Genomic DNA, 18,925 nt, shown 5'->3' on the forward strand with positions numbered 1-18,925 from the left:
GTGTATATGTATATGTGTGTATGTGAGCACAGTATGTGTGCACCTGTATGTGTGTGTGCTCTCATATGTGCAAATACACAGAGGCCAGAGGAAGACATCAGATGTCCAGCTCCAACACTTGCCTTATACCCTTGAGACAGTGCCTCTGAATTTTTTATGAGTTTTTAACATTTTTTATCAGATAGTCTTTTATTGAAATATTTTCTTGTTGTTTCTTAACTATCTGGGCACTCCACCATACCACTATTGATGTCATCTATGATGTCATGAGGGTGGCAGCCATCCACATTGCAGCCCACAGACTGTGCAGTACCCAGGATCTCCTTGATAGTTCCAGAAAGTTCTCTGGCCAAAGACCGGTGTCTCATCTGTTGGGCAATGTTGACAATCTCATCAAAAGTGATGTTTCCACTGTGTTTAATGTTCTTCTGCTTCTTCCTGTCTCTTGGTGGCTCCTTGAGGGCTTTGATAATCAGAGCAGAGGCAGAGGCAGAGGGCACCACCTCAGTCTGGGCCTGTCTGTTCTGGATGGTCAGCTTCACTGTAACCCTCAGACCTTTCCAGTCACCGGTAGCCTTGGCAATGTCATTGCCAACTTTTTTTGGAGACAGAGAGGACCCATCTTAGGGATCAAGGCGGATGTGGCGCCGACCTTGACTCCGGTGTGCCTCGAGTGCTGCATGGTGGAGACAGCTGGTGTCGGATGAACTCGGATTCGGGATGACTGAAGACAGTTTTTTTTTTTAACATTTTAAAATACATTTATTAACTTATTTGTGTCAGGTTAGAGGTGGAAACAAGCTTGCCACGGTGAGAGGAAAACTTGTGGAAGCCAGTTCTCCCCTTCTGCAATGTGGGTTCCAGAGATCCAGTTCAGGACATCAGACTTAGCAGCAGGTGCCTTTACCATAAGCCTTCCTCTGATATTTTTTCCAGGTAGACTTGCTAGCCAGCAAGCCCCAGAAATCATCCTTTCTCTGTCCTGCCACCAGCTTTGGGAATACGGGCATGATCGACCACACCAAGCCTTTAAAACTTGGCTTCTTCACAGGAACATAGCGAGTATTCTTACCCTCTGAGCCATTTGCCCAGCCCTAGACTACTAACTTTCCCTAAGAACAGAAACAATGCCTTGCCTGGTGGGGTCAGCGCAGGACCTGGCATCTAGCATGCAGCAGCTGTCTACCGCAGCATTTTCATGGAATCAGTGAATAAATGGACAAGTGATTTGACCAGAGTTGAGATTGTAACCCAGACCATCGGCACCCTGACACCCTGATGATACAGACACTGTCCTGTGTGTTATTTAAAGCAATACTGCATGACCCCTGGAACTCCTGCAGAATCTTGGGATTGACTGCAGTGAAATCTTGAATTTGATATTTGGAATATTCGTCAGCTGTCCACTTACCATTCTGGTCTAGAAGACAGATCTCTTCCTGCTCTCTCTCTGCAAACTGGCTGATTTGGACCTTAAAATTACCTCCTACTTCCCCTCAGAACTATACCTCCACCATCATGCAGTTTGCTCCCTGGTACAGCCCTTTTCTGGGAGAGCCAGGAAGACAGAGAGCCATTATTGTACGTTCCAGCCGTACTTGATTGAGAAAGGAAATCACCTACATTCCCATCCCAAGACTGCACCGACGTGTTGATGCTACGACACATTGGCTAGTATCACAAAATTCAGTCAGCCTGGAGACTGTAAGCAGGAGTCAAAGAAAAGCCTATTGCTCACAGCCATCACTGTACACAGGAATCACAGTATTTACACACGCAGGAGCCTCGAATGGGCTGCCTTATCTACCTCTGCTTAATTTAGATGACAAATGACGTGCACCTGGGGAATACAGAGGCTCAGAAAAGCCCCATGAACCCTCAGGAGTGGAGCCTCAGTGTTCTTTTCCTGCAGGGCCCCTGGCTCCCACAGGGCAGGGAAGAAACCAGTATACGATAGCTTCCCACTGGTCTGTGTACACTAGAGTGTGGCTCTCCCCTGGCTGGGAAACCTGGGATGTAATCTCAAGCTACTCGGTTCATGTGATTTCACCAGGCCTCTCTGAAAAGGGAGCTTTTGTTGTTCAGAGTACTCTGCCGCTCAAGAGAAATATTGAAAATACCTTTGACACCTTGAATCCATTCAACACAATCTGATCAAATCGGGGAGGTATAGAAGAAACACTTTGGCTATAAATTGATCATAATTGAATCTAAGTGATGGTTATGTTTGGGAGGTGGGTGTCATAGTCTCTGTTGTCTTATACATATTTACAGTTTCCATAAAGTTTTTCATTTGATATTTAATCATAATATTAAATTTATTTAAATTTATTAAATTATCATACATTATTCTGAAGAATAATTCAGTATTACATATTCAAAGCCTTCAAAATGGCCAAAGCATGTGACTCCAAAATTTTACTTCCAGGAATTTTCCCTTAGGAAATAAACAAGAATGTGTGAAAAGCTGCCTCTACCGGGGTATTCACTGGTGTCTTATTTATGATAGCAGGGAGAAAGAAAAAACCTACATGTTCGGTAATGAGACCTCATGAAATAACTTATGATGAACTAATATAGCCATTAAAATAATTTGGGGACTGACAATGGTGAACAGAAGTAGATATTTCACACTCTATTGATGCTAATAAATTGAATGATTTTACTACCTTGGGGTGGTGAATTGGTATTATTATTGGTTTAAATACATATTATGACCCATTTCCTGTTGCTAATAACTCAGTACAATAGAGAGGATATGTAACAAAGAAAAGCAATTGACTTTGACACTTGGTTCTCTACTTCTACCACATAGGATCTGGGGGTCAAACCTAGGTAGTCAGGCTTAGCAGCAAGCACTCTCATCCACTGAGCCATCTTGATGGCTCACCACATTCGTTATAGTAGGAAAAAAAATAAAGAATCTAAGTGAAGACAATTGAATGAATTACAGTGTACCACACAGCGGGATTCTTTGAAGGCACTATTTGTATGAAACAATTATTATAGCTAACATTTTTTAAGGCTCACAGTGACCCAGGTGTTATTCTAAGTGCTTTATACATGCTGATTTAATGAATTCATTAAAAGCATCTCTGTATCAGTTACTACACTTGAACGGTTCCAAACTCAGTGGCTTGAAACAGTGAACATGTTTTCCTGTTTGTTGACCCTCCTCCATCTCGCTGGGCACCTGTGGCTTGGGTAAACAGTATGGCAGCCCTTAGGAGTTGTCAGGCCAGGGCGATTGCCTTTATCTCCCAACAGGTTAGCCAAGGCTTGTTTACATGACTCCATGAAGGTGATAGAATTTCAAGGGTGGGATTATGCAAGCACATGTCGATGCTCCAGTCCAAACTGGAACACTATCATTCCTGCTGCCTTCTACAGCCACAGCAAACCCAGATCCAACAGACAGGGAAGGTTTTCTCTGTGTTTTTTTGTTCCCCCATAGGAGGAACTTCAAAGTCCTGTTTACAGAAGTGTTAAAATATCAAGAGGAATAATCAGAAACATTTTTATAATCATTCTTCCATGTGGCAAAATTGAAAAACTGTGTTGTAGACTCCTACCCATGCAATCCAGAAAAATGGTAGACACGCACCCCACACCCCCACATCCACCACACTCCCTCACCCCCCCCATACCCCCTCACACTCCCACACACCACTCCAGCCCTACTTATGTTGTTACTATTAAACATGCCCTGTGGGATACGTGAAAGAAAGGCAGTCATACTTAGGAACAGCTTTGTTGAAGGCCATATTGCTGGCCCAGGGAATTTAAGGGGCGTGGGGTTTCCTATGGTAGAAGTTGAAAGCCCCATCAAGGCAACATCTGGAGATAGAACCACTGACCTCCTAGAAGAAACAAACTTGGCTAGCAGGTGAAAAATGGAGGAGCTTGAAGTCTTGGTCAAATGTGTCTTAGGGACCAGTGGAGGCCAAGGTTCCTGTTCAGTTGGTTGTGAGGAAGAAGTAAGCCCAGATGTAAGGCATCCTGTAGAGCAGAGTATGCAGAACAGTTTTCCCGCTGCACTAAGGTGAACAGGCTTTGAGCAGAATCCTGACTTCCTTTAAACCTGTTTATAATTATCTGAAGTTGAATCTGTTTAATTTGGGAAGAAGCGAATCTGATTAGCTATTGAAGGGGGTCGGTGAACAAGGATGTGCGGCAAAATAAGTAATCCTATTAAACGCAGAAAAAGGAACAACCATCACTGCTCTCGACTGAATAATGATTAGAATATTGGCGATGAGAATAAAGCATCAGGCTTGGTGTGAAGAAAACGTGTGACTCATTGGAGGAGATAAAAAGAAGGCAAGCACCTGCTGAGGCACGGAGGCAGGAATCTGGAAGTTTGGAAATCCCCATAGGCAAGAGGGAATCAAAATAGGAGACCAATTTAAATATGGTCCATTGATGTGTACTAGTTGTCGAGATATGCCCTGGAGTCCTTTTAAATTGGCTTAAGCTTTTTTGGGGTACTTAAGAGCACTGCTTTCCTGGCTGAAGCAGGAACTCTTGGTTGTCGTTGGTATAGATTTGTCCTGTAACGTTGCTAATTATTCTCTTTGGATGTATTTTCCTGCTGGGTATTTAGGAATATTTTTTGGCCAAAATAAATCCCTTTTGTATTACTAAGGTCAAACGAGGGCCCTTAAAGGTTATTTTTAGGGACTTCAGAAGAGTCCTTGGCTCCTCTAATTTTCCTCTGCCAGTTCTATCATCTGCTGGGACGGGCTGGGGTCTTGTTTCATGTGGCTTTCTGTGTAAGCATTGAGGACGTTTCCCTCTGCGATGATGCTCTTCTTCATATACTGGTCAGTGTCCAACCACTGGGGGCTCCATAGCCTTGCTGATCTACAGGTGACTTGTCAGAATTGTGAGCTCCCACTCCCTTTTTAGAGACATCTCTTCATCCTTTAGAACTGGGCTGTTCTTAGGGTAGGACCAAAATATTGGCTGTTCTCTTAGGCCTTTAACTTCACTGATTTGACCTCCAAATATGGTTCTTGAAAATCAGGTTATACCAGTCATGAAGAATGAATAGTGGCTTAAAAAATTCAGCTGTTGCATACCACCTAGATAAAGCTTGACAAAAACAAACTTGTAAATAAATCTTGACTCTGTTAAGACTTTCCTAACTAGTTAACAGTGGGGCAAATGTAGTGGAAACATGAGTAATTATCTTGATAAAACATAAAATCTTTATTCTGTGAGCTAATGCTTGAAACACTGCCAAGAGCAGGTCAATAACTCATTATTTTAATGAAAACCAAGAAAGCTCTATTTGAAAGTCAGAAAATATAGACACCATGTTTAAATACCTAATCATTACATAGATACAATGTGTTAACAATTCTGGAAAGATTTCTATTTTTTCAGCCAACATCTCTAGAGAGATGGCTCAGTGATTAAAAGCACTGGCTGCTCTTCCTGAGGACCTGGGTTCTTTTCCCAGTACCCATATGGTAGCTCGCAACCATCTGTCCTGGGAAGCCACTGCCCACTTCCTGGACTCCTTGAGCAATGGGCACATAAGTTGGCACATAGTGCCTACACATGCATGTAGGCAAAACACTTACACGCCTAAAGTTAACTAATAATGTGTTGATAAAGTTAACTAATAACTAATCTAATGCGTTGTTAGATTTGTTTCAGTCTTCTTAACTAAAAGGATTTGTTCATCCACTATAGTCTATTGTGGGGAAAATTTAAGAAGGCCGCCATAGCGGCGCAAGCCCCGGAGGGGCTTCCACCGCCGTGGCGGGTCCCACATTAGGAGGGAATCCTATGGTTCCAGCGGCCTGAGGGCCTTGGCAGCGGCAGGCCCCAATAACACGAGGAAGTCCTTGGTTCCAAAAAGTTTTATTGTCATGGCGGATAATAGATAGATCTAGGCGTACCCTCCAAAACCTCAGGGCAGTCCCGAGTTATATAGGGAGGGAGAAAGGGGGAGGATTGGGGGAGGATCTGGGGGGAGGCATGTTTAATTTGCTCTGCCCTCTGGCCTTCATTAGTATGTAAATCCCTAGGGCCTGAGGCCTATAGCCTGGCCTATGTGACTCTATGGAGATGTGACTGCTTTTCAGGATCCTGGATGATGGGAGGGACCGAACTCCTGCCGGTTCTCACGCAGAATTCCACGCAGCAGAGTCTGCAGAGTCTCGGGGTTCTAGGCGCCTGCTCAACCATGACCCAGGATACCCTTACGCAGTCCCACAGTCTATAAGAATGTAGACCACTTTGAATGAACCCCAGGGGGCTGATATAGAGAGACCACATAACACGTATCTAAAGGTGGTATGCAGAACAAACTTACCAAGTCAAAGACACACACTAACAGCTATACCAGCAGACAAAAGGACACATATATAACACCTGGAACCAACAGTATGCCCCCCCCCAGCAAGCAACTCAGAGAACATATAGCATGACTACATTTAACCAGAGAGCACCCTTAGAAGCAGTATAGAGAATTTGCATCAGAAAGATGTCAGCCTTAACCACCGAGAGGCACCCTGTGAAGGCCAAAAGGTCAAACAATGAACCTTGCTATTTAGTCTTAGGTTTTAAAAGAAGACTGTTCATTGGTGCACATATAAACTCACAAGGCTATGGCAGCATGCACAAGACCTGCACAGGTTCAACCCAGATTGGGCCCAGCACTGAGAGTGGGAAGTGGAGATAGGCTCCCACCCCTAGCTCAAAAGCTACCTGAATTGGTAACCACTGGCAAAGCAAAAAAAAAAAAAAATCAGTTTTCTCCAATGCTACTCACTGAGCACATTACCTCCACTTCAGACAGGTCCCACGTCCAGGAGGAGTTACTCAACACAAAATGAAATCAGTGCTATTTTGTGGACTTTTGGTTTTGCTTTGTTTCATTTTGGCATATTTTTTTTGTCTTGTTGGGTTTTGCTTGTTTGTTTTGGTTTTCATTTCGTGTTTTTGTGAGGTTTTTTCTTTCCTTTTAAGGAGAAAGAGAACATAAAGTTGGGTAAGGGGAGGGGTTGGGAGCATCTGGGAGAAGCTGAGGGAGGGGAAAGTACACGTGATCAAAATATATTATATGGAAATGTTTTAATTTAAAAACAAACTGTGGCCCTGGTAATGCCAGTTGGAAAATGGTCAGGCAGAGACTAAAATTGGGGCCATTTGCACAGCAAGGAGCCTAGATGTCATTTTTGGGAACATACCAGGTTTTCTTCTCAGGTTTTGAGGCTCAAACATACTCCAGCTCTTTAGAATAAATCCCAATGCAAAGTATGAAGGAAGTGTAGTAACCCTAATTTCTTTACCTTTCTTAAAAATTTTTATTATTTATTTAATATTTAAAATATTGGATATTCAAATAACTTGCAAACATTATATATATATATATATATATATATATATATATATATAATTTTTTTTCAAATTGTAATTTATACTCATTCACACAGGTGTTATAAACACAAAAAGGCAAGATGTGGGGGAAGGGGGATGACACTGGAGCGTGGGTGTTCAGGGGGAATACAGGTATTTTTCAGAACAGGGTACTGGCTGGGTGAGGGTTCAGGGGATAGGTCACTATGACTCTGCCTATGATTCACTTGTCCTTATCTAAGTTGGTATTATCTGTCAAGGCTACCTATTTACAAGGTCTATGACTACTCAGGCTGGTAAATTTCCACAAAAACTGCCTGTTTATAGCCATCTGTTTCAATCAAACATATTTTGTAAATCGCATTAATAACCCTAATTTCTAACAAAGTAGCCCTCTGCAGGGAAAAAAGGCCAAGACATCTGCAAGGGACTCCAGGCACAGCTGTAGAAAAGGGCAAATCACCTTTGCATAGGGCATCCTGGCTGAGTATTTTCCAGGGACCTGAGGGGAGTTTTTAAAAGACATGTCCCTCTTTTCAAAAGAACGTCCTGGCACTGAGATGAGTTGTTAAAGGGCATAAACACTGGGCCAGCTTCAGAGAGAGAAAGAATCAGCAATTTGATGTTCTTGGGAAATCTTCAGATGTCTGTGGTCAGTCCCAAGGGAGCTTGCCAGAGGAGGCAGGAAAGAGACATAGAGGCTGCTGTGGTGTGGGCAGACATGGCCAGCAGCTGCTGCTGGGAACATGGACAGAGCAGGAAAAAAACAGTCCTTTCTCCCTTGCTGGCTAAGTGGTAGGGCCAACCTGTCCCAGACTTTCGGGTCTCACCAAGGGGGTACCTTGTCCAGAGATTCTCCGCTTTCTTGGAAAGAGGACCTCCTGCAAAAGAGCCCAGCGCCGTGGTCCACACCCAATATGTGTGCATGCTGTAAGGCAAACTGTGTCCTCAGCGTGAACTTTTAGGGAGAATTCCCTACTTGCCATCTTCTGTCTATGCATAACTGAGCGTGCATAGGATTAAAATCAGATGCATCATGGAGAAGGACAAATACAGAAGAAAAAATGAATGTATGGCTTAAACTATCAACAGAGAACAACCCCAACTACACCCTTTTGGAACGAGTCTCTCTTTTTAGACATCAGAGAAAGAGAACCAGGCCACAGGCTGGGCCTCTCGTTCCTGTGGTCACTGCCAAGACGATATAGCATAACTCTCTATAGTCTATGCTATTGCTTCACTCTGAAAATTATCTTTGTTTCTTTTGTAAGTCTGTGTGAACCCTTAATTTCAACTCTTTGGACTAGAGGCCAAGATTCAAACCACCAGAGAGGTGTCTGGTGGGTCAAGGCAGAAGCCTTTATGGCAGTAGTCAAGCTGAACTTGGGAAATGACACCAACCACACTGAACCCAGAAATTCTCCCATCGTCAGACTGGAGTACAGGAAGTTCACATATGTTTCCTTCCATAGGTGGATGCAGAAGACAACAGAGTAATGACATTGTGATGTGGGCATGCAACACCTGCCCAGTGGCCTTCTACCAAGTCTGAGAATCAAGAATGAACTTCTCAGCTAAAGAACTAAGACTACATATCCCACATTCTTTGTAGTTATCATTCTGTATATGACCCAGACCCATGAAGCCAAGACTCCCCACATAAGGTCTGTAAGGGGAAAAAGTAAATAATATGTCAGTAGCCTTACAAAGCAGGAAGGATTCTCTTTAATTTGGGTGAGGGCCACCAATGTGTTCTATTCAACTGATTGGATGAGGCCCACCTGAACGATGGAGCCCAAGTTCCCTCAGTCTGAGGATTTAAGTAAGCACTAACCAACCTCACCTAAAACAACTTCACAGAAACTCCTAGAAATGATGCTTCCCCAGCCATCAGGGGATCCCACAACCCAGCCAAGCTGATGTAGAAGGTTAGCCGCCCCATAGTGATTTCCAGTGGTCTTCTAGGTCTTTAGAGAGAGGAGGCTCTCACTGCAGCTGCTAAGAGGATGACCTATGGGATCACCATAGGGAGAAGGAGGACTCAAGTCGGCAGTAGTCCTCCTGGCTGCCAGCAGGCCAAAGGAGAAGCTATTGTTTTGCAAAGTATCCAGATCTGAGACGAAGTTTGAAAACCTAGGGTTCTGAGAGCAAAGCACAAATTGTCTTCCACAACAAACTCTCCCATCAGCATCCCTTCTTTGGGACAATAGGGCGGGCTTCGCAATGTTTTCTGGTGTCATCACTCTGACATCGTGACCACGTTATCTAATGGCCCTGTTTATAGCACATCACCTATCTCAGACCGCTTATTAACACCCATTTGTTCCTATTATGATATATTTCTGTGCCAGCTTCTGCACACGGATGTTGTCTTTCTTCCAACAGTTACCATTAACAGTGATGTGTCAACAAACTTCCCCCCACCTCACTATCAACCTTGAATACAATCTATCAGAGGCCTTCAGAAATAACAAGGCTTCTCACCTCACCAGCTTTTCTGGATGGTCCAGTCTAATTTTCCAGCAATTTCCAGGAAAGCAGGCCAGCTGAGCTTCCTCAAATTAACCAATTATTGAAAATAATACATTTGCTTTTGTGGATGTTGAGATATATATATATATTTCAGTAACCACAGAGAAAAGATCAACTTCCACAGGAGAAATTGCCAAATTCCACAAAATGTGTTCAATCATTTCATCATATTACGTAGAAAACAGCATCTTCTAACAGGAGCTGCAGCAGCCAGCTTCACGGATTAAACCTTTCTCTGTGGAAGAAAGTTTCTCCCCAGAGAACGAATAAATTCAACCAGCCGTGACGTTCTTAAGGTTCTGCTTGAAGTTTTAAGGAATGCCATTTTGTTACATATATACAATTTTAATTCTCTAAAGTGAAAACTTATAAATTCTGAAAACTCAGGCTATGAAACCGTGGCCTCTTTCTTACATGCAGCCATAAAATGACTTTCAAAGTGCTCATGATTTTTCAGATCGAGACTGTTCAATGACTGTCTCAAAGGGCCACGCCTGGCTTAGTAAATGGATTAACTGAGTTTAACGTTTAGTTACTCTTCTGACTGTTAAAGTTCGGTTTGTCTGGATCCTGGCCATATCTATATTCTTTCCCACAGTGACGTCATTTTCTAGCAAATGATGTTACCTCTTGAGCCCTGGACATAAGGAACTTAGATTAAAGCAAGCAGTGATGAAATAATTTTGTGTCTAGACCTTCACTAAACCAAATCCCAGATTGCTCGCCCACCCTCAGGTTGCCTTTGGTTCCCTCCATGAGCTCAGCCCTGCTCAGACTCTCAGCCTTCGCTTTTATACTGTTAAAAATTGAGTCACCCTAAGCTGAAGCAACCTTTCACCTCTGGGAGGTCTTGCCACTCAATTCTCCAGTGATACCTCCAGACTCACAGTCACCAGAAAGAAATAGAAGGTTTCTCTCCCTATACCAGTAGCACATTTGTTTGTTTGTTTGTTGTGTATGTGTGTGTGCCTGTGTGAGTCTTGTGTGCCACATATGTGTTGCAGGTGCCCATGGAGGACATAAGAGGGCACTAGATTGCTGGAATTGGAGTTGCAGGCAGTTGTGAATAATTGCCCGAGCCACCTGATGTAGGTGCTGGGAACTGAGCCCAGGTCCTTTACAAGAGCAGGAAGAACTCTTAACCAGCAAGCCATCTTTCCAACCTCTCTTATTCCAGAAGCTTTCACACTCGAACTTTCTCATAGTTCCCCAAATCTTCCAATCTTATGTAAGATTTGTGCTTCCAAGGTAATGATGCTAAAGCTATAGGTAGCCATTGTCTCTGGGAGATAAACCCTTAGACCAGCAGATGCAGTGCTCAGTAGTTTGCACGGATTCTCTCAAACTTGCGAGCTTTCTACATTCTTGTTCGCTGAAGTGCAACTAGAAGCTGGTGTGTTAGACTCCCTCCAGGAGCCAGTTCCAGCACCTGAGATCTTGGCAGATGACTCTCTAAGTCCTTCTTTCCTCAACTGTAGATGGGGATAGCACTCAGTGGTGCTACTATGAAGATTAGGTGAGAGGCTGCCTATGAAGCATCCAGCAGTGTGCCCAGCACATAGTAGGTATTCAGTGATGCCAGCTCACTCTGAGTAGCCCCACATACATGACCTCAGACTCTCAGGCCCAACAGGCTCCATCTCCAGGGCCACTGGAGCTTTTGTTCTCTCCCCGCCTGCACTGAGCAGTGGTACCTGCCTCTCCCAATGTGGGCTGAAAGCCCCTCCCACCAGCAAGAGAAAAGAGCTTCTCTCTCCCCCAAGTTCTTCGTTCTGGAACCCCTGCTTATAGAACAGTGCAGGTGATCCTGACAAGACCAAAGCTGTGGCCAGACTCACAGAACATCTTCTTCTCCTGTGGGTTGGAGTTATCCAAAGTCCTAAGAAATCCTTTTCAACCTTCTTGACTTTACTTGCCTTCCTTTTCCAGAGACTGGGATTATGGATTTTCTATCTTGACTTGGAAAGAGCCAGTTCCTCTCAACACAGGAGCCATCTCAAGCCTAGTAACTGCCAGTGTTATAGGCAGGTGTGGATGTCCTGTGGGCACCTTGAAGGGAGTTCCATGTCCTTGTGTCCCAGAACAAGAAACTGAACAAGAACACATAGATACAGAAAGGGCAGAGAGAGTTTATTAGGAGAGTGCACTTTTAAAGGGACACGTAGGCCGGAGCAGGAAGGGGAGGGTAGATGACGTGGTACCATGCCCAGCTGATTGCAGGGTAGACGGTGTGGTACCATGCCCAGCTGATTGCATCCCTTGTAGATAATCAGTATGGTTCCGTTTTTTGTTTTGTGTGTTTGTTTGTTTGCTGCACATGTGAGTTTACATGTTGGCCTTGGTATGTAGGGTTTCTTCTCTGCCAACAGCTTTCTTCCACAGGCTGCATCTGACCTCACTCTCCCTGACACTCTCATGCCACACTAGAGCTGTGGTCCTAGCGCCAGGGTACCTGGAGATGCAAATCTTCACATGGCCCGCCTGGATATATTGTACAGTTTCAAGTGAACAGAGTATAGTTCTGCCAAACACTGCAGATATCTTAAGAGCCTTCCTGACTTCAGGGCCACCTTTTATCACCACTGAATATAATTGATTCCATCCGTGGATACGGAAAGCACAGCTTCATCAAGTAAGTGTTCAACACGTTTCATGTGAAAGGGTGTCTCCCTGATGCCAATGTTGTGGGAAGATCACTGGAAGAGAGTCAGGCTGTTCTCTCTAGGAATGTGACATTCACAAGGCTCATCTCTGGGACCTCTATATCCACCTCTGTTAAGTGGTAGCAGTTGGAAGGGTGGACCTCAATGATCCAACAGTAAAATTTTATAAGCCTAAAATCACTCTCTCCTAGCTACGTGGAGATGAATATTTATGAGAGGCTGACATTTTTGAAGGAAAGAAGCTATATAGATGGATACGGTCTGTACCCACTAAAGAAAATGGCAGGTGAGTGTCTGTTAACGTTTTCAGTATGTGTTATTTTTTGCTACTTTTCCCTCTCATAACAACTTCACTTTGCTCATCCTGTCCTGACAGCCCTCTCCTTCATCTTCAGCATCCCACATACATTTCAAGATTTACCAATGTGGATGTTTTCACAGCAATTATAAGGTTGCTGCTATTGCCTCTCTCCATCACTTACTCATCCTGCTTGCTTGTTTTGTTTTTGTTTTCCGTGCCCTCCCAGACCTCTCCTTGAACAGATTGCTTTCTATTACCACAGTCTTAACACTCCGCTCTGAGCCAAACGGTCCTCTGCCGTCTTTTTAGCATCTTCTATTCATCAGTGGGAGTTGTAATTACAAACACTCCAACTGTTGCTTAAATATTTGTCCCTTTCCCACACAGCAGCTGATTTCAAAGGCAGGAAGTCCTCGCAAATGAGCACTGTGTTTATGGACTCACTGTGGTTGTGTCTTTGTGCTGAGCCTGAGGAGAAGAGGTTTCTGGGATTTCCCATCCCCCTTCATTCTCCACCTGCCACCCCCACCCACTCCAGCCTGGCCCACCAATTAAAATGCCTCACTATGTCTGAAGAGCCACCAGAAAACCTCCACCTTCAAATGCTTAGGAAGCAAGCACCGTGCAGGATGGAGAGCCCTCTGTAACAGAAAGCAGAAAAAGCTTTGAGACTTGAGGTCAGGAAAGAGAATTTGTTGAGAGCGGACTGCACACTGTAAGTTTTACCTTCTGTTTGTGAAGGTGTGGAGGGCAGTCTTATTGTTCTAGACAACACAAACTCTGTTAGCAGGAGTGTGAAGAGGGGAAACCAGAGGGGGTCCACAGCCACCCAAGGCAGAATGCATGAGATGCTTCTGTCTCTCCTTGGTAAAGCTCCTTGTTGCCATCACCAGAAGGAACATGCTACCTTTTAATACTGGCTTAGTCACAAAGCCAAATCATGTTTCCTGGATTGTTTTAGAACATCTAAGGCAGTCTGGGGTTTTTAGGGTTTTTTTCCATTAGATTTTTTGAACTACTGAGGGACAACAGGGACAGACACAAGGAAAATGTCAGAAATATTTTCCCAGGCCAGACATGCAGAGTGCAGAGTCTTTCCCCCATCAGTGCTGTGTCAGTCCATTGGCCAGCCCCTTCACATGCTGTCTGCAGTGGTCACCTGCTAACCCCAGGGTAAGTCCAGCTCTAGAGTCCCTTGTATGGGTGTCTCACTGCCTGGCTTCCAGCCTTCCTCTCCTCTGAGACCAGACAGCTTCAAGATGGGAACAGGCTTACTCACACAACTGTCACTTATTCAGCAAACATTTCTGGTGCCTCACTTCAATGCCAGGCATAGAGGTCAAAGGGCAGCGTGGAAGCAGCACCTCTACTTTCAGGTTCGTGTCCACTGGTCAGGGAAGCAGATGAGTAAACTATCAAGGGTGGTTGACGGGGACACAGACAGAAAGCATTATCTACCTGAGACTGAGAGGTCAGGAGGAACTTCTAGAGCCTGTCATGATGGAGATGAGATGTGCAAGGGAGTGTGATTAGTAGGAGAAGGAGAAAAAGGTCAAGGCAGGTGGAAGGGACTGCATATGCAAAAGCAAGGGCATTTAAATAGCTCACTCCTCAAATCTCCAGTGGCCCATCTGGTGGAAACTAAAGGTATAAGAATGACTCTCAACAGAAGAGACAGGAGGGGGTCAGAAGGGAGGATCAGGAGGGGAGCTGTGTACTGAGTGAGGCTGTAAACTTTATGCTGATAGAGTCCTGGAGCCAGTGAAGAATTTTAAGCAGGGAATTGACATGATCAGATTAGCGATTTCGAAACCCTGGTAGCAATGTTTAAATAATAGGGGCAGGGGCAAGAAAAGGACAGGATTCAGTCTTGGACTCTCTATAATAATAATAGAACAACAAAAAATGACAAAGGGTGAGCTAAGGCAGGTACCCATCGACTTTGTTATTTGCACAGTGAAGTTAAAGAAAGAATAAAAAAAAGGGGAAACTCGGAACAACCACAGCTTTGTGGCTGAGACAACCAGTTTACAGCAATAGCTAATGTAACAGCATAGTATGTAAATTATGTATTATTTTTCTTTGTGGTTTCTCGTTTTCTCATTAACCTTTTTCTTGTAGAGGGCCTATTATGTGCCAGGCATAGTTTTAGATACTGAAGACAATGAGAACAGGATGTAGAACTAATTAGATTTTAGGGCAGAGACTTCTCTCACCCTATAACAACAACAACAACAAAAGCAACAAAACCCCACAATCAATTATGAACTTGTTCTTGGCCAGAAGTGGGCAGATTGACTCAAAGCCCAACTCTTAGATGATATTACAGTCTCACTCTTGAGAGAGCGTTAGAAAGCTAACAGAAATTAGTAGACTCAGAGGCCATTGAGGACAAACCCCTACCTCATAGTTGACTTTGGGCCCTAGCTTCTGCTGTCCTGGCAACACTAGAAAGGGAAGCATCCATTTTGCTCCCTCCTAAACACCCCATGAAAAGGTGAAGGTGGGGGCCCACTAAGGAAAGCTAGTTCTTCCTGTTTCCTAGAACAGCGCCTGAATTCTAACTCTGCTCCCAGGCATGATGGTCTTCTCTGCTCCAAAGATTACGGAACAGAGTATTGTCTCCTCCCTTAAGACTTGATCCAGCTGGGTCTGTCAATCTCCTGTCCAAGAGATCATCTCTCACAAGGCTCCTTGACTTAAAGACATGCTGAGGAGGTGGGAGGAATGATTACCAGCACGTTACTGAGAGCAGTTAAAGAGAAAAAGCCTGGGAACCTTTATTAATGTGGCATTGGTTTAATGAACAGAGCATGCTCAAGGAAAGCCCACAGCATACAAATGTGGAACAGGCAGGTGCCCTGGAAACGCCCCACAAAGCCTATTTCCCCTCCTAGCCCTGAGTTTTGGGGCTTTCCCCTCAGCTCACCAGTCCACTCCTACTCTTGGAAATGCTTTCTCTTCCTTAATAAGTTGCCTCTTTCCCTGACCATTTAGGCCTTCTCAGTCTCTAATGCTCCCCTGTCACACAGACACTCACCAATTTCCAGAGCTGCCTGAGCTGCCTGCTTGCTTGGACCTTACTTAAAAGGCAGGTCTTTCTCCCTTCATCTCCTTCCTTCAGCAGTTACCAAGATTGTCCAGCTTGCCTGCCCTGTGTTTTTCCTTTCAAACACTAATAAAAATGTTCTTCCAGCTTCCTTCAGAGTCTGTTTTGGAATTATTTTATTAATGAGGCTAAGAATCCACAAGGAGTATCCTCAGATCTCAGGTAACAAGGGTCAGTAGTGGAGGACAAGCAAAGACAACAGCCAGGGATGCCAGGCATCTGGCATCTTAAGTAGGGTTTCAGGGCAAGTCTCCTGAGACAGTAACTGAGGCCAGGCCTGTGGCTGTGTGAAGGATGGGCTCTCTGACAGAGGTCCTGGTGTGACGCAATCCCCTCATACAGGCTGAGTAAAGTTATGGATCGAAAGAGAAGAAAGATATGGGATAGAGAGTGACAAGGGACAGGTGGTCCACAGTTACATGTGCCAATGTAAGAATTCCAGATTTCACTCCAGGAGAATCAGAAAGCCACTATGAGGTTTTGGGCAAAGTGTATAATATGACTTGCATTTTAATTTTTTTCTTCTGAAGATGTATTTATGTTTATTGTTTCATATGTTTGAGGGTTTTGCTTGCATGTACGTGTGTGTACCACATGTGTGCCCAGTGCCCAAGAAGGCCAGAAGAGGAACGGAAGACACGGACAGTTGTGATCTGCCATGTGAGTGCTGGGAATGGAACGGAGGTCAGAGGTCCTCAGCCAGTGCTATCCACCAGAGCCACCTCTATAGACCACAGCTTGCATTTTCAACAGGCTTTCTGTCAGCTGTGTTGGAGTTAAAGGTGAAGGGGACAAAGATAGAAGGAAAGCTTTAGTTTGGAGACCACGCCAGCCACACAGGTGGGGGTGTCATAGAGGCCAGTATTCTGCCATCGCTGTTGGTGAGAAGTGGCAGGGTCTGGGGGCATCAGCACAGTTTGAGAGAATTTGAGATATGAACATAGGAGACTGAGATGACAAGAATGTCACGGAGCTGTCACTACAGTATGAAAAAGGAAAAACCATAAAGGGATCAAGCTTAGAGGAGCCGAGTTTTGTTTTTTATTTTTGTCATCATTGGTGTTTGTTTGTTTGTTTGTTTATAGTCAGAGAGTCTCACTCAGTAGCCTGGGCTGTCTTGGAGCTCGTTATGTAGCCCAGACTTGCTTCAAATTCACATTGATCCTCTGGCTTTAGCCTCCTGAGTGCTGGGATTGCAGGTGTGAGTCACCATGACTAGCAAAAAAACTTCTCATTTTTGACATTATTCATTTGAAGATGCCTAGTGAGTATCTAAATGAACTTTTTTTTTTAAGTGACTGGATGTGCATGTCTGGAATCCAGGAAAGAAGTCTGAGTTATAACTTGGTCATCAGCAGAGAGATGCTACTTAAAGCCTTGAAACTAGAGGGAGTACCATTGGATGTCTCATCAACATCAGAGACTATGGTGTCCTGGGACATGGTTCATGACGGGGGCAAGCTTTCCTGGAAATCAGCGGTCCTTTGTAAGGGACTGATTTAGGAGAGATCATTACAAATTCTGAGGGTAGACAGCCTAATTCGCTCAGAGGAGAAAGGAAGGCTTGTGCCATGAAGATGGTCTGGCAGGATTTAGGATTTGCAAACTACAGTTTCATCAGGAACTACCCACATTGCATTGCAATTTTCAGCATTTCTCTTCTTCTCAATTAATGCCCAGACTTTTTCGTAAAACCTTTTAAGGTTGTGAGCATCTTTGTATAACAGATATTTAAAGACATATCACATTTTAATCAGTTCATTTATTGAAAGTGTACAGTTCACGTTCACAGGCGTAAATTCTTCTGGCACCGTAAATTGGCCCTCTTCAGCATTACCTTGGGTTTAGACTTCTGGAGTCTTGGCCCTGTAAAAAGAAGATGGTAAGAATTCTTTCAGAGTGGTCCTAGAAGGTTTCACATTCATCACCTGCACCTGCACCTGCACCTCTGCCTGCACCTGCACCTCCGCCTGTACCTCTGCACCTGCACCTCTGCCTGCACCTGCACCTCTGCCTGCACCTGCACCTCTGCCTGCACCTGCACCTCTGCCTGCACCTGCACCTCCGTGTGCACCTGCACCTCTGCACGCACCTGCACTTGCACTTCCACCTGCACCTGCATCTCCACCTCTACCTTCACCTCCACTTGCACCTCCACTTGCACCTGCACCTCCGCCTCCACCTGCACCTCCGCCTGCACCTGCACCTCCACCTCCATATCCACCTCCACCTGCACTGCACCTCCGCCTGCACCTGCACCTCCACCTCCACTTCCACCTGCACCTCCACCTACAACAGGCTCCAGAGCACTGCACTCATCACTTCCTTCACCCAGACTCTCCAGTATGTGCAGAAATAACCAGCTCCTCAAAATCTCTATTTATACTAAAATCTTACATTGCATCAGCCACTTGTCACTCAGCACTGTGTTAACTTTTCTCATTGCTATGAGAAAAACCCAACAAAAACAACTTAAAGAAGGAATGATTTATTCTGACTCACAATTAGACGGGTTAGACCATGACAGTGGGAAAGATGCAGCATTGAAAGCAGTTCTAGCTATGACAGAAGCATGAGGCAGCTGGTCACATTGTGTCCACAGTGACAGAAACAGAAAAAGATAATGTCTATCCCCTGACAATCTGACATCCAAGTATGTCACTTTTAACCAGAGCATTGGGACCCTGGGCCCTAAAGTCTTATGTTCATTTCATAATGTAAAATGTAATTACTTTATCCCTAAAAATCCCCAATGTCTTAACAATTTCAATGCTATTCAAAAGCTCAAAGTCTCTGCTGAGAATTAAGACAATTTTTTTTAAGTTACCTGCTTCCACTATACAATGGTACAGAATAAATCTTCTCATTTCAAAATGGAGCAGTGGTGGAGAGGCCACAGCAATGAAAGATTGGGCCAATGCAAGATGGAAATCCAGGAGAATAAAGGCT

The 18,925-nt window shown here is 44.4% G+C and overlaps 1 pseudogene; it reads right to left on the reverse strand.

The window, feature by feature from the left end:
* Positions 1–215: 215 nt before the first annotated feature.
* LOC114608905 lies at positions 216–18,419 on the reverse strand (annotated as a pseudogene).
* Positions 18,420–18,925: the final 506 nt, after the last annotated feature.

Source organism: Grammomys surdaster, unplaced genomic scaffold (assembly GCF_004785775.1).
Source record: "Grammomys surdaster isolate TR1022 unplaced genomic scaffold, NIH_TR_1.0 125941, whole genome shotgun sequence".
Taxonomy (NCBI): domain Eukaryota; kingdom Metazoa; phylum Chordata; class Mammalia; order Rodentia; family Muridae; genus Grammomys; species Grammomys surdaster.